Here is a 13071-nt window from a genome sequence, read left to right on the forward strand (position 1 = left end):
GTGATTTGGACTGGTTTTATATCAAAATTCGTAATTAAATCGAGTTCAAAAAAGTCTTCTGCGACACATGTATTACGCATGTATCTCACACACATGTATATATGGATATACATGTAATACACAATTGATACAAATATGATACATATGTGATACACAAATGATACACAGTGTGATACACCTATCATGTTTTTTCATGTTCAACTTTTACTTCAAAACTTCACCAAATCATCCCAAAACTGAGATTCTAGCTCCTTAAGTTGTGCCCAATCTATTCTAATAACACACACTCAAAATAAAGCAAAAATTTAATATTTTTTTGCTACAAATAGCTAATTGGCTAATTTGGCTAATATTAGTAATATTTTATCAATTGACCAATTTTTGTAATGAGCTACTTATAAATGGACATAGCTGGTAATTTCCCTAATCATTACCGTATAAAACTTAAAGGGTGAAATTCATAAATAGCCTATTTTATCATTGCTAATTGAAAATAAGTCCCAATCTCAACATTAATTCAAATTTAGCCACTTTTCTATGCGGAAATAATATTTGGACAAAAACGCCCAACTTAAGAATAGGCAGAGATCCGCTTCTCATCTTTCAGCTTTTCGAACTCCAGAATATTAATATGGAGATCAGTTTTTGTAACTTAAAATTTCAGTACTTTGTCCTTGAGTTCAATTTTTGTAACCTAAAATATGAGTTTTTCTGTAACTCGTTACTTGAGCTTTGTCAACGATTTTTGAAAATATGAAGTAGGTTTCTTACCTAATGAACATGAAAAAGCATGGGATCTTGACTATTGAGCAAAAAAGGAAATCATAATCATTTTGACTGATGCATATGGCCACAATGAGTGCTTTTCCTGATAGGACTTTTCGTCCTTGTTGTTTGATTTGATTTTATGTCCCTGCCTTAACAATTTGTTAACGGGTGTTTGATCAATAAATTAATGCAGTGGTAAAATTGTCACGACCCAATTTAGGATCGTGACCGGCGCTTAGAAGCAAGTGCCTCAAGTAAGCCTTATCGGTATTTTACAAAAAATTGAATAGAGCTTCTCCTATTTTTGGACTATCCAAAAATTTCTCAGTCTCAAGTCAATAACCAAACATCCTAATATCAATCCAAACAACAATAACTTTACCAATTAACCAAAACAAATATCTACCATTAATAGTTCACCCACCAACAGATAGGAATACTAATTTATCTCCAACTTTGGTAAGAAAGAGCGATACTCAACATAAGTCTATCATGACAAAAGAATACTCATGACACTAAAAGAATGACTATAGAGCAACTCTAAGAGTTCAAAGAAAAGACCATAATAATAAATAAAATCTTCGCCCACGCGAACAAGTGCGAGGCTCACCAAGAACTATCAACTTGTGCGCTTTAATTAACGAAATCCTCGACCGCATCAACTGTTATCTCTGTAAAAAAAAAATAGCGGGGAATGAATCGCTAGCTCAGTGATTAATAACACTTAACCACAATCGTTTTTATTGGGAACAAATTAGAAAACATGCTAGTATATATATTAAACAGAAAATATCATAAGAATGCTCTTTCAGAAACAATAAACAATCAGTCTCATCATGTTTTTCAAATAATATAATTCAATTGACAGTTCGGTAATAAGCTCGGTAAATACTGTGTAATATCAATATTCATGTTTGGGAGGTTTCACTGAATGGATCATGTAATCGGTATAACTGTGGACTTCTTCGCAAGAAGTCAAATATAACGGTTGTCCCTACTCAAGGGAAATCGGTAATGGTATGCTAGTTCTACCTTCCCACTAGTGAGGGCTATAACGGTAATCGGTAATTACAAGGTGCATCAGGTCTAACGAACCCACCGTTAGCTACGGGATCCTTCAAAGTCTACTCTCATTTATACTTGTCTCTGTACTTCGTATATACTCATAGGAAAATATTTTAAAACAATATAGGGCATTTCGGTTCTTATCAAATCATGTAGTTTCATTTCGATAATAGTAAATTCAAGTAACGGTAAAACATATCTAGTGACAACAAGAATATTTAAACAACGATAATCATCTCAAATAATTATTTTGGTATCATATCGAGTAAAAGACTTGTCCCACATGCAACTCAAAATAATCGGTAACATATTCATATTAAAAATCATGTGTAAATCATGCAAGTTATGAAAAACACAAATTACGATAAGATTACTACTCACTCGTGCCGAAATATCAAATGCTTCACCTCGAGCAATTCGTACAACTTACTCCAATCAATCTATAATTACATAATATCTATCTCATGTTAATTATTTTATTTAGGCTAATCATAACTAATTTAGAATAGTTAACCCTCGAGGTTCATGTTTGAGTCTAACTTCATCTAATCATATTTACCCATGCGATGGGTAATTCAACCGGTCGATAATCTGTCAATTCTACCTATTTATAAAATTTAGTCATTATATTTTATATGAAATTAAAAACATGTGCGTTTGGCCCTCTTTGTGGTATATAGATAGACTGACATGTAATTAGTAAATCGAATAAGAAAACTGAAGAATTTGTCATGGAGGCTCAAATAAGGAGTTTAAATGATACCCGAAGAAATCGAAAGTCATTCGAATTTGCTGATGTTGCCGAGTGCTGATACCGTTCCTGGCTTTATAATTCTATAGTGTCAAGTTTTTGCACGTTTTTCTCCTTTGTGAAATGGGGATAATTTCACTGCTTTTGGTTCTCTTTAATTCTTTGAACTCTCTTAATCTTCAATTGTTATTTTTGACCTCAATTCCAAAGACCCTAATCCTTTTTTGGTGAGCTGAAATACGCCCCCTTTCTTTCTGGTGGGCTTTGACCCAACTAGTTTTTATTATTTATTTATTTGTTGATTTATCTTATTTTCTTAATTTGTCATTTTCAAATAAGTTCTAGCTAAAGGACAATTATGCCCTCTTTTAAATACGAATTATTACAAAAATGTTGGGAGTTCCAACGACAATACGAACTCTAGCATAATGTGCTAGAATTTTATACATATAGACGTTTAACATATAGTAGCAGATTACGCCTACATTTTGCAATATCTATGTCTTTATCTCATTACGACTTATGATGTACTTACCAAATGATTGGTTTGATGCTAAAGAATAACATTAATCTTATTTTTCTTGGTTGAACCTATAACTTGGCTTATAGTCTGGTAAACACGTAGTTTTATTGGGGTAATCTAAAAACGCAGAAGTTTTAATTCACTTTTTGAATTTTGATATTTTGATATCTTGAACCGAGGGTGGGCACAAAACTTGTAATTGACAAGTTCACGATCTTCACGCCAATAAATCATACAACTATTTTTGCAATAGTCGGTCTTCTCTACTGGTAAGCCCAACCCTCGTATTAGGTTTTTGATACTATAAAAGCTATCTGCATTATGTTATCACTTGTCATCAATTCTGATATAAACTGACATAACTCATCGTAAACTTTTCAGAAAAATGACGTTCTACCATTAGATTCAAAAGCCGAGCAACGACGGACAACTGCGAATGTCCGTGTGGGTTTCCCGGCCAAATTTCCTGTTCTGATGCTTTGAGCATATTATAAAGATTTTGCATGGTTGGATTTGGTTCCTCTTCTATATTACCATCAAAAGAAGGCCCACCAACATAAAAAACCATAGACTGAAATGCATTATGAGATTGAGGGTTTATAGTTTCACCAAAAGTTTCTTCTTGATGATCATTAAGTACAGTTGGATGTGGCATATAACTTTTTCCATAGTGATACCAACGACAATAATTCGGTTTAAAGCCATACGTCCCAAGATGTGTCATAATTGTAAACTCATCCAAAATATTTTTATTTCGACACTTACGATGATTACAAGGACATCTTAGCTTTTCACCATCCATGCATTCTGGATGTTTTTAGCAAATGAAACAAACTCCTCAACGCCTATAATAAATCTAGGATTTATGAATCCATCTTCCAATACTCTAGCATACATCCACTCACGATCAGAATTATTCATATTTTACGCTTTAATACAAAGAATAAACATGTGTTAGAACTTACATGATGACAAACAAGATTCTGTTGTAATTAAAGTTGTCTATTATCTAGCTGTTTTTTAAAAAGTAAATTTAATATGTTAGAACATATTTGTATTAAAGCAGACATGTCAAGCTTGCATTCTGCTATAAAATCCAACAGAAAATGGTACTAATTTAACAAGATCCAAAGATAACTAGAAATGTCACAAGGTTCCTACCTAATTGTATCAACATCAATAAAAGTCCCAAGGAAAAAACATATGTAATGCCAAATATTGAAACAGAAATTACCATTCACTAGATAAATCAGAAAAATATCTAGAACTGCGTACTTCTTGGAACTGTATAATATTTTTTTAATCTTTCCGCTAGGGAGGTGCTTGACTCCTTGCTTATATGTTGAAGAAACTGATCCAAAAAGAGAATGAAACAGAAAAATATAAATAACCATAGTTTAAGACATTTAGACAAGATACATACGATAACTAATATTGTTAAAGAGCACTAATTAGTTTACTTTATGAGATTCCAGCAATAAAATGATATAAATCAATTTAGAGCCATGAAGCAATATATATAGCAGGTATATAACCAAAAACAACCAAAAAGAAGGTATAATCACTCAAGTTATAGCAAATTAAAAATCACCAACACTCCTAAAGAATTTTTGATACACTCAATATGAGGCTTATCCTTGCACCCGGCCCCTTTCGACAACTAAGAGTAATATTGAGTTCCTGATCTCTAATGACCCAAATTCTCCCTCTGTGAACTGTCGTGATGGTACCTAGCCTCTACGACTAGATACGCCTAATATTTGCAGGAAATGAAATGAAAAACTTAAAGGTTAACAACTAAAAGTAACAGATAAATTAAATAAGCATTTGAGATGTCGCTCGGCATATACAATAATTACTCTCAAAATATACACAACTCTCCCAAGACCCGGAACACCATAAGTCACAAGCTTCTAAGATCTTTAACAACTGTTCTATACATCTGTACTAGAATAAATAAGAGGGAAGCAACATTAGAAATGATAGAAGAGGACTCCGAGGTCTGCGGACGCGGCAGATATACCTTGAAGTCTCCGGAATGGCAGCAACTGTGCAACTAAAAACAAGGCTGGTAGGAGTTACCTGGATCTGCACACGAAATATATGTGCAGGAAAGGGCATGTGTACATGATAACTATGAATTTTAACCTAGTATGTGCTATCTTTTGCTTAGGTTTTGGGTCAAAAATGCATAAAGGTATTCCCGAAAACTGACTTAATGTGTTTGCTTGTAGGGTTTGGTCAAAATGAGGCAAACAAGCCATAATCAACTCATGAAAGAGTCTAACTTGCACAAATCCAAGGCTGGGAATGGAGCGCTGACAGCGGCAGAAAAGAGTTGTCGCGTAAGGACCACCCGCTGAGGTGGCCATAAATACGCGGCCTGTGAAAGTGAAATTCAGAGAGGCTATTTTGGGCACAATATTGACCGCTTACCGTGATAGAAAAGCGCGTCTACGGAATATCTGGTGCGGTCGCAATGGTATTTCCACTGAGAGCGTACTTCGAGGTTCAGAGGCGCTGCAAGTTAAGTTTGACTGAAGAACGCGGTCCGCATCCAAATTACGCGGCCACGAATTAAGCTCAGGCAGACGCGGTGGATTTTACGCTGTCCGCAATACAGGTCCCAGTCCAGATTAAAATATGGAGAAAACGGACCACACTCATTATTATGTTGCCGTGGAAGCTCAAGCGCGGACGCGGTCAGAATTACTCGTCCGCGAATTCTCCTCAGGGGCATTTTTATCCGAAAATTTCAGCCTAGTATAAAATAGATCTTTTTTACATTTTTAGGTGAGGTTATGTTTTGATGAACACGTGAGACGGCTAGTTTACCTATTTAGGCAATTTTGTACAAGATTTACCTTATAACTTTAGATTTTTATCTTTTTATATAGCATTATGGATTTTATCTTCTTTTTATCTTTGATTTCTGCTAGTTTCATGAGTAGTTAAATACATATCTAGGGTTGTGACCTAACCCTACTGTGGATATTTAATGGACCTTAAATTTTAGGGCTTAATTGTTTATGGGTTAGTGATATTTAGCCTAATTCATGCTTTAACTGTAGAATTGGTAGTTGCAAACACTGATTCGTGCCTTTATGACTTAGACTCTTATTGAGAAAGAGGGACTAAGTCTAGGAAAATTAGGCTGACAAGGAATTGGGGTGAATTCAAGAGATTGATAGCCCCAATTAAAGGGTTAAACCTAGAGATAGTAATACCCAACTTGAGCCAATATTATTTGTTATGCATGAACACCCATTTGGACTTGAGAAAGCCAAATTGGGCAAAGTCACTCAAACTACCCAGAGGTATAGAGTGAGTACTTATGTGTGATGGTTATATCACGATCCCAATCATAACAAGCTTGCCTTGAATTCTCGATAGCCGTTAGATATCCACCTAGGCGGAAGTCACTACCTTAGTCCCTTTAAATCTTTGAAAACAAACAACAAAAACATTATACTTAGTTTTAAATATTGCATGTTATAGAATATAAGTAGAAGTAGAAAACAAAACCAACCATTTGTGGAAGTACAATTAAGAGCAAAACTCGCATCTCTACTCGGATATAAACCTAACTCCAAACTCCTTAACTCCATGTGGATTCGATCCCTACCTTTGTTGGGTAAAACTGCATCGACCATCCTTGCTACTCTATAGTAGTGCAGGTTTAGAACCGATCAATTTTTGGCGTCGTTGCTGGGGAGTTAAACAATTTTACCTATATCTCCGAGTATTTGTGTGTTTTGTTTTTCTTTCCTTCCATTTTTCTAATTTGTTTGTGAATTGCTTTTAGATACAAAATAGCTCTTAACAATGATGCTCCTAGAAATTTGCCATTGGGGGAGGAGGTAGATGATGATAATGTTGATGAGATTCAACCCAAACCACAAGCACAAAGGAAAGGCTGACCGTCTCATGATAATATTCCAAACCCTCCCCCACCTCCAGCAAGGGCAACACACCGGGTGTTGCCCAATGAAGGATACACAAGTACAATAGTCCCGCCCCAGATTAGGGCGGGCAACTTCCAAATAACCAATGTTATGCTTACATTCTTGGAATAGAGGGGTTTCTTTACCGGAGCTCCAGACCAAAATGCCTACAAGCATCTCAAGTGTTTTGTTGATACATGCTGGGGAAGCAAGCAAACTAACATTTCTGAGGACGCGTTGAGATTAAGGTTTTTCCCATTCTCTCTAAGGGGGAAGGCTTTGGATTGGGTTGAAAGGTTGCCCAACCATTCCATCACCACTTGGGATAAGTTGGCTGAGAAATTCATAGCAAAGTTCTTCACGCCGGGGCATATGACGAAGCTGAGAGATGAGATCCTTGCCTTTAAACAAGAGCCAAATGAACCACTTCATGAGATCTGGGAAAGGTATCGGACGATGGTTAAAGAATGTCCGAACAATGACATGACCGAAGCGATGATCCAACAAACATTCTACTGTGGAATCAACACTACCAACTAGTGTGTAGTTAACCAACTCGCCGGGGGAAACTTCATGAACACACTTTATGGTGAGACGTGTGATATACTTGACGAGATGGCGGATACTTCCTCGGCGTGGCAAAGTCAAGCTAATGTGCCACAAGGTGGTCCCAATGTTATTCATCTACACAAAGAGCTCCATGATCACGTCCAAGCAATTGCCGAGTTAACTACGACCATGAACCAATTGGCCAAAGCTCAATTGCATCAAGTTCAAGGGACAAAACAAGTGAATGCCATGAAAGAGGTAAATATGATGGTCAACAAAAGGAGGCAAAGAGGTCAACAAAGTCAAGGAAATCCGGATCAATTTGAGCAAGGTGGTAGTGGTTACAATCAAGATGATGTGTATGATGATCAAAGTAAAGAGGTTCAGTATGTGAACAACTACCAAGGACAACAGGGCAATGCTCCGAATCAACAACAATAGTGGAGATCCCAAGGCAATTAGGGAAATCATAATTAACAAGGAAATTGGAAAAGTGGAAACAACAACAACCAAAACAACTGGGGGAACAACAATCAATATTCGGTCAACCAAGGCAACTGGGGCGACAATAACAATAGCAATTGGGGAGGCAATAACAACCAAGGTGGTTGGAATAATTAGGGGAATCGGGGGCGGGCTTTCAAAGGACTCCGATGTTTCAACAACCTAACAACCCTCCTCTATTTCCATCTCAAGGTCCTAGCTCGTCCAATAATGAGATAGGACAGATTGAATCCATGTTTGACCAAATTATGAAGAAAAACACCGACTCCGATGCCCAATTGGCGTCCCACAATACTTTTATCCGCAACTTGGAGGTCCAACTTGGCCAAATTTCTCAAGCTTTGAATACTCGCCCTAAGGGGGCACTACCTAGTGACACGGTAGTAAACCTGAAGAGAGGGAACAATACGGGCCATGCTATGGCAGTGATTACAAGGAGGGGTAGAGGTGGAGTTGCTAGTACCTCTAATGCAAGAAAGGTTGTGAGTGATGAGGTTTTTGTGCAATATGATGATGAGCAAAGCAATGATGTGCAAGTGAGTGATGGGAATATGCATGAAGAAGTGAGAATTGATATTGATGACAACATGGAGGAGACACACAATGATATGAACCCGTCTAGGGAACATGTGACAGACATACCGAAAAAGATAGTGCCCAAAGCCAAGGCTCCTTTACCAAGTCCTCCTCCACCATACCCTCAAAGGCTTGTAAAACAAAACAATGAGAACTAGTTCAAGAAATTTATTGATATGATGAAAGTTTTTCCATAAACATGCCTTTGGTGGAAGCTCTAGAATAAATGCCAGGATATGCCAAGTTTATGAAAGACTTGGTAACAAAGAAAAGATCCATGAATTGTGAAACTATCAAGATGATGCATCAAGTGAGTTCCATTGTTCATTCCATGGTCCCAAAGCTAGAGGACCCCGGTACTTTTACAATCTCGTGCACTATTGGTAGTGCCGATTTCGCCAAAGCTTTATGCGACTTGGGGGCAAATATTAACTTGATGCCATACTTTTTGTTCAATACATTGGTGGATTGGGCAACCAAGGCCCATATCTATGAGATTGCAAATGGCAAATAGGACAATAAAGAGGCCGTTGGGGATAATTGATGATGTGTTAGTGCAGGTCGACAAGTTCATACTTCCCGCAGATTTTGCGATACTTGACTGCGAGGTTGACTATAAGGTGCCGATCATATTAGGGAGACCTTTCCTAGCTACAAGGAAGGATTTAGTTGATGTGGAAGCAGGAGATCTCACCTTCTGGGTGGGTGATAAAAATGTTGTGTTCCATGTCTGCAAGTTAATAAGGTAGCCCAACAACAACGAAATATGTTCATTTGTGGATCTTGTAACCGAGGTGATTGTTGAAGACACCAGTGCGGTGATTAATGTGGAGGACCCTTTTGGAAGCTGTCTTTTTGAACCATGATGTGACTGAGGACGAAGGCTTGGTGGAATATGTCAATTCTTTGCAAGGAATGGGTTCATACACATATGAGCCCCAGAAACTTTCCTTGGATCTTGAGAACCGAAAGACCCCACCAACAAAGCCCTCAATCAAGGAACCTCCCATATTGGAGTTGAAGCCTTTACCTTCACACCTCAGGTATGAATTCTTCGGCCCTTGTTCAACTTTACCTGTTATTCTTTTTTTGTGCTTAACTAACGTGCAGGTAGATGCCACCCTTGCGGTGCTCCAAAGAAGGAAGAAGGCAATTGGATGGACTCTAGCTGACATTCGGGGTATAAGCCCCACCTTTTGCATGCATAAAATTATACTAGAGGATGATGCCAAACCCTCCGTGGAACATCAAAGGAGGTTGAATGAGGCCATGCAAGAGGTCGTCAAGAAGGAAATTATCAAGTGGCTAGATATAGGGGTTATGTATCCCATTTCGGATAGTTCATGGACTTCGTTGGTACAATGTTTGTCAAAGAAGGGGGTATGACTGTGGTCACAAATGAGAAAAATGAGTTGATCCCCACTAGGAGTGTCATCGGATGGAGGGTATGCATGGATTACCGAAAGCTAAACAAAGTGACCCACAAAGATCATGGAGTGGCTTCTTGGAGCCATTTGTGTTGCTTAATCTTAGCTAGGATTATTGTGGGACCTCGACTCTATTCTCTTTAGCAATCCAACAGCTTGTGAGGTGAGGTATTGATTTGCAAGTCCAAGTCCCGTGCTAATAAGTCTAGAACTTGCCCTGAATGTTTGTCTAGGCGAAATTCTAAGTGTAGCTCAACTTAAGAAATGATTATAGGCTCTCTTTGATCCAACTTGAAACTTGAAAGCATCCATAGCCCACCAAATATGATATCCCTAGTCAACCCCGTTGAGACGAAGCCCTTGTTCTTTCAATAACGATGATACAAGCCTTTATCCGTTCTATAATGACCCTCTCTTGGCACCCGATCTTTCCTTAGCATTCAAAATTGGCAAAAGCATAAGTTTGGGGGGAGAGATGAGGAATGTGAAAGTGATAAAAGATACAAAATGAAGTAAATGTAAGGCAAAAGAAAAGAAAGAATAGCCAAAAGCTCAAAAAGAAAGTAAATAGTAAAGAAAAATGAAGGGATTCAATGAAAGCAATGATGAAAGGCTTGGAATGATTAGAAACGGAGAAAAATGATTGTTATGAACAAGAAAGAGTGACAATGTGTCTCTCTAGTTCTCCTAAGGAAGAAGAAAATGACTCAAAGAGTCAAGAAAGTGTGAGCCGAAATGAGAAAATGAAGTGCTTAAGAAAATATGAAACCTTCATAGACCGATATATCCTACCTTGATCCAAAAGCCTTAATTACATTCCCGCAAAAGCCCTATAGGATTTCGAGTTGAGTGAGCTTACATTAGTGGTGATTCACATAAGGGGAAAGCTTATGGTACTTAAAGCCGGACTTGTGACATTCCCTTGTGAGAGATGAGTGTACTTATTCACAATCCTTGTTTTGAGTGCTTCAATTCTTAAGTGAGATTTTCTTATGGAGAGTAGAGGAGAAAGAGTTTGGGTTCCACAATGACTTACGTAGTAGAGCGAGCTTCCTTGGTGAGTTAGGTCAACTCTTGATGCTCTTGTGTCGCACTAGAACTATGGTACTCAAAAGGATGTGTGTTGTTGATAATGCATTTGTGTTGAGGGTAATTGTTAGTCCCAATTGATGTTTGATGAAGTCACTATAGGACAACTAAAATTTTCCTTTCTTTTTCTTATGGAGGTGGGAATTACTTTGTTTGTTTGAGGACAAACAAAATCTTAAGTTTGGGGGAGTTGATAACTATGGATTTTAACCTATTATGTGCTCTCTTTTGCTTAGGTTTTGGGTCGAAAATGCGTAAAGGTATTCCCGAAAACTGACTTAATGTGCTTGCTTGCAGGGTTTGGTAAAAATGAGGCAAAGAAGCCATAATAAACTCATGAAGGAGTCAAACTTGCACAAATCCAAGGCTGGGACTGGAGCGTTGATAGCGGCAGAAAAGAGCGACTGTGTAAGGACCACCGCTGAGGCGGCCACAAATATGCGGCCCGCGAAAGTGAGATTCAGAGAGGTTGTTTTGGGCACAATATTGACCGCTGACCGCGATAGAAGAGCGCAGCTGCAGAATATCTAGTGCTGCCACAATGGTATTTCCGCTGAGAGCGTACTTCGAGGTTCAGAGGACTTGCAAGTTAAGTTTGACTGAAGAACATGGTCCGCATCCAAATTACGCAGTCGTGAATTAAGCTCACACGGACGCGGTGCATTTTACACTATCCGTGAAACAGGTCCCAGTCCAAATTCAAATATGGAGAAACATAGACCGTGGTCATTATTACGTGGTCGTGGAAGCTCAAGCGCGGACGCAGTCAGAATTACGCGTCCGCGAATTCTCCTCAGGGGTATTTTTGTCCGAAATTTTAGCGTAGTATAAATAGATCTTTTTTACATTTTTAGGTGAGGTTATGTTTTGCGGAACACGTGAAATGGCTAGTTTACCTATTTGGGCAATTTTGTACAAGATTTACCTTATAACTTTAGATTTTCATATTTTAATATAGCATGATGGATTTTATCTTCTCTTTATCTTTGATTTCTGCTAGTTTCATGAGTAGCTAAATCCATAGCTAGGGTTGTGACCTAACCCTACTGTGGATATTTAATGGGCCTTAAATTTTAGGGCTTAATTGTTTATGGGTTAGTAATATTTAGCCTAATTCATGCTTTAACTGTAGAATTGGTGGTTGCAAATTCTGATTCGTGCCTTTATGACTTAGACTCTTATTGAGAAAGAGGGACTAAGTCTAGAAAAATTAGGCTACCAAAGAATTGGGGTGCAATCAAGAGATTGATAGCCTCAATTAGATGGTTAAATCTAGAGATAGTAGTACCCGACTTGAGCCAATTTTACTTGTATTATTTGAAAACACAATTGGGCTTGAGAAAGCTAATTAGGGCAAAGTCATTCAAACTACCGAGAGGTATAGAATGAGTAATTTTGTGTAAAGGTTATATTACAACCCCAAAGTAAATATGTCGTACAGGGGGATCTTCCGGAATACCATTCCGTAGTCCCTAAGTAAATATGCATTACAAGGGGATCTCCTAGAATACCGTTCCGTAGTCCCAAGTAAATATGCAACTCAAACAATGGAAGTAACAGTTACAGCAAGAAAACCTAGATTTTAGACTAAATTCAAGTCAACGAAAAAGCAGGAATTCACTAAACATATTGCATGGAGTTTAGATAAGCAATTAAGCCAAGTAGGCATGGTATTATAAGTTAACATGATACTACACATGCTGATATAGCTCAAATAAGAAGAAAAACAGGTTATTACTTAGTAGAATTCGGGTTTTAACAACAATTAGCCAGTGTACGTACTCGTCATCTTACATGCATGACACTCACTTATCAAAATCAATACAAAATCCTAAGGGGAGTTCCCCCACACAAGGTTAGGCAAGCCACTTACCT

This window comes from Nicotiana tabacum, chromosome 20 (assembly GCF_000715075.1).
Source record: "Nicotiana tabacum cultivar K326 chromosome 20, ASM71507v2, whole genome shotgun sequence".
Classification (NCBI taxonomy): domain Eukaryota; kingdom Viridiplantae; phylum Streptophyta; class Magnoliopsida; order Solanales; family Solanaceae; genus Nicotiana; species Nicotiana tabacum.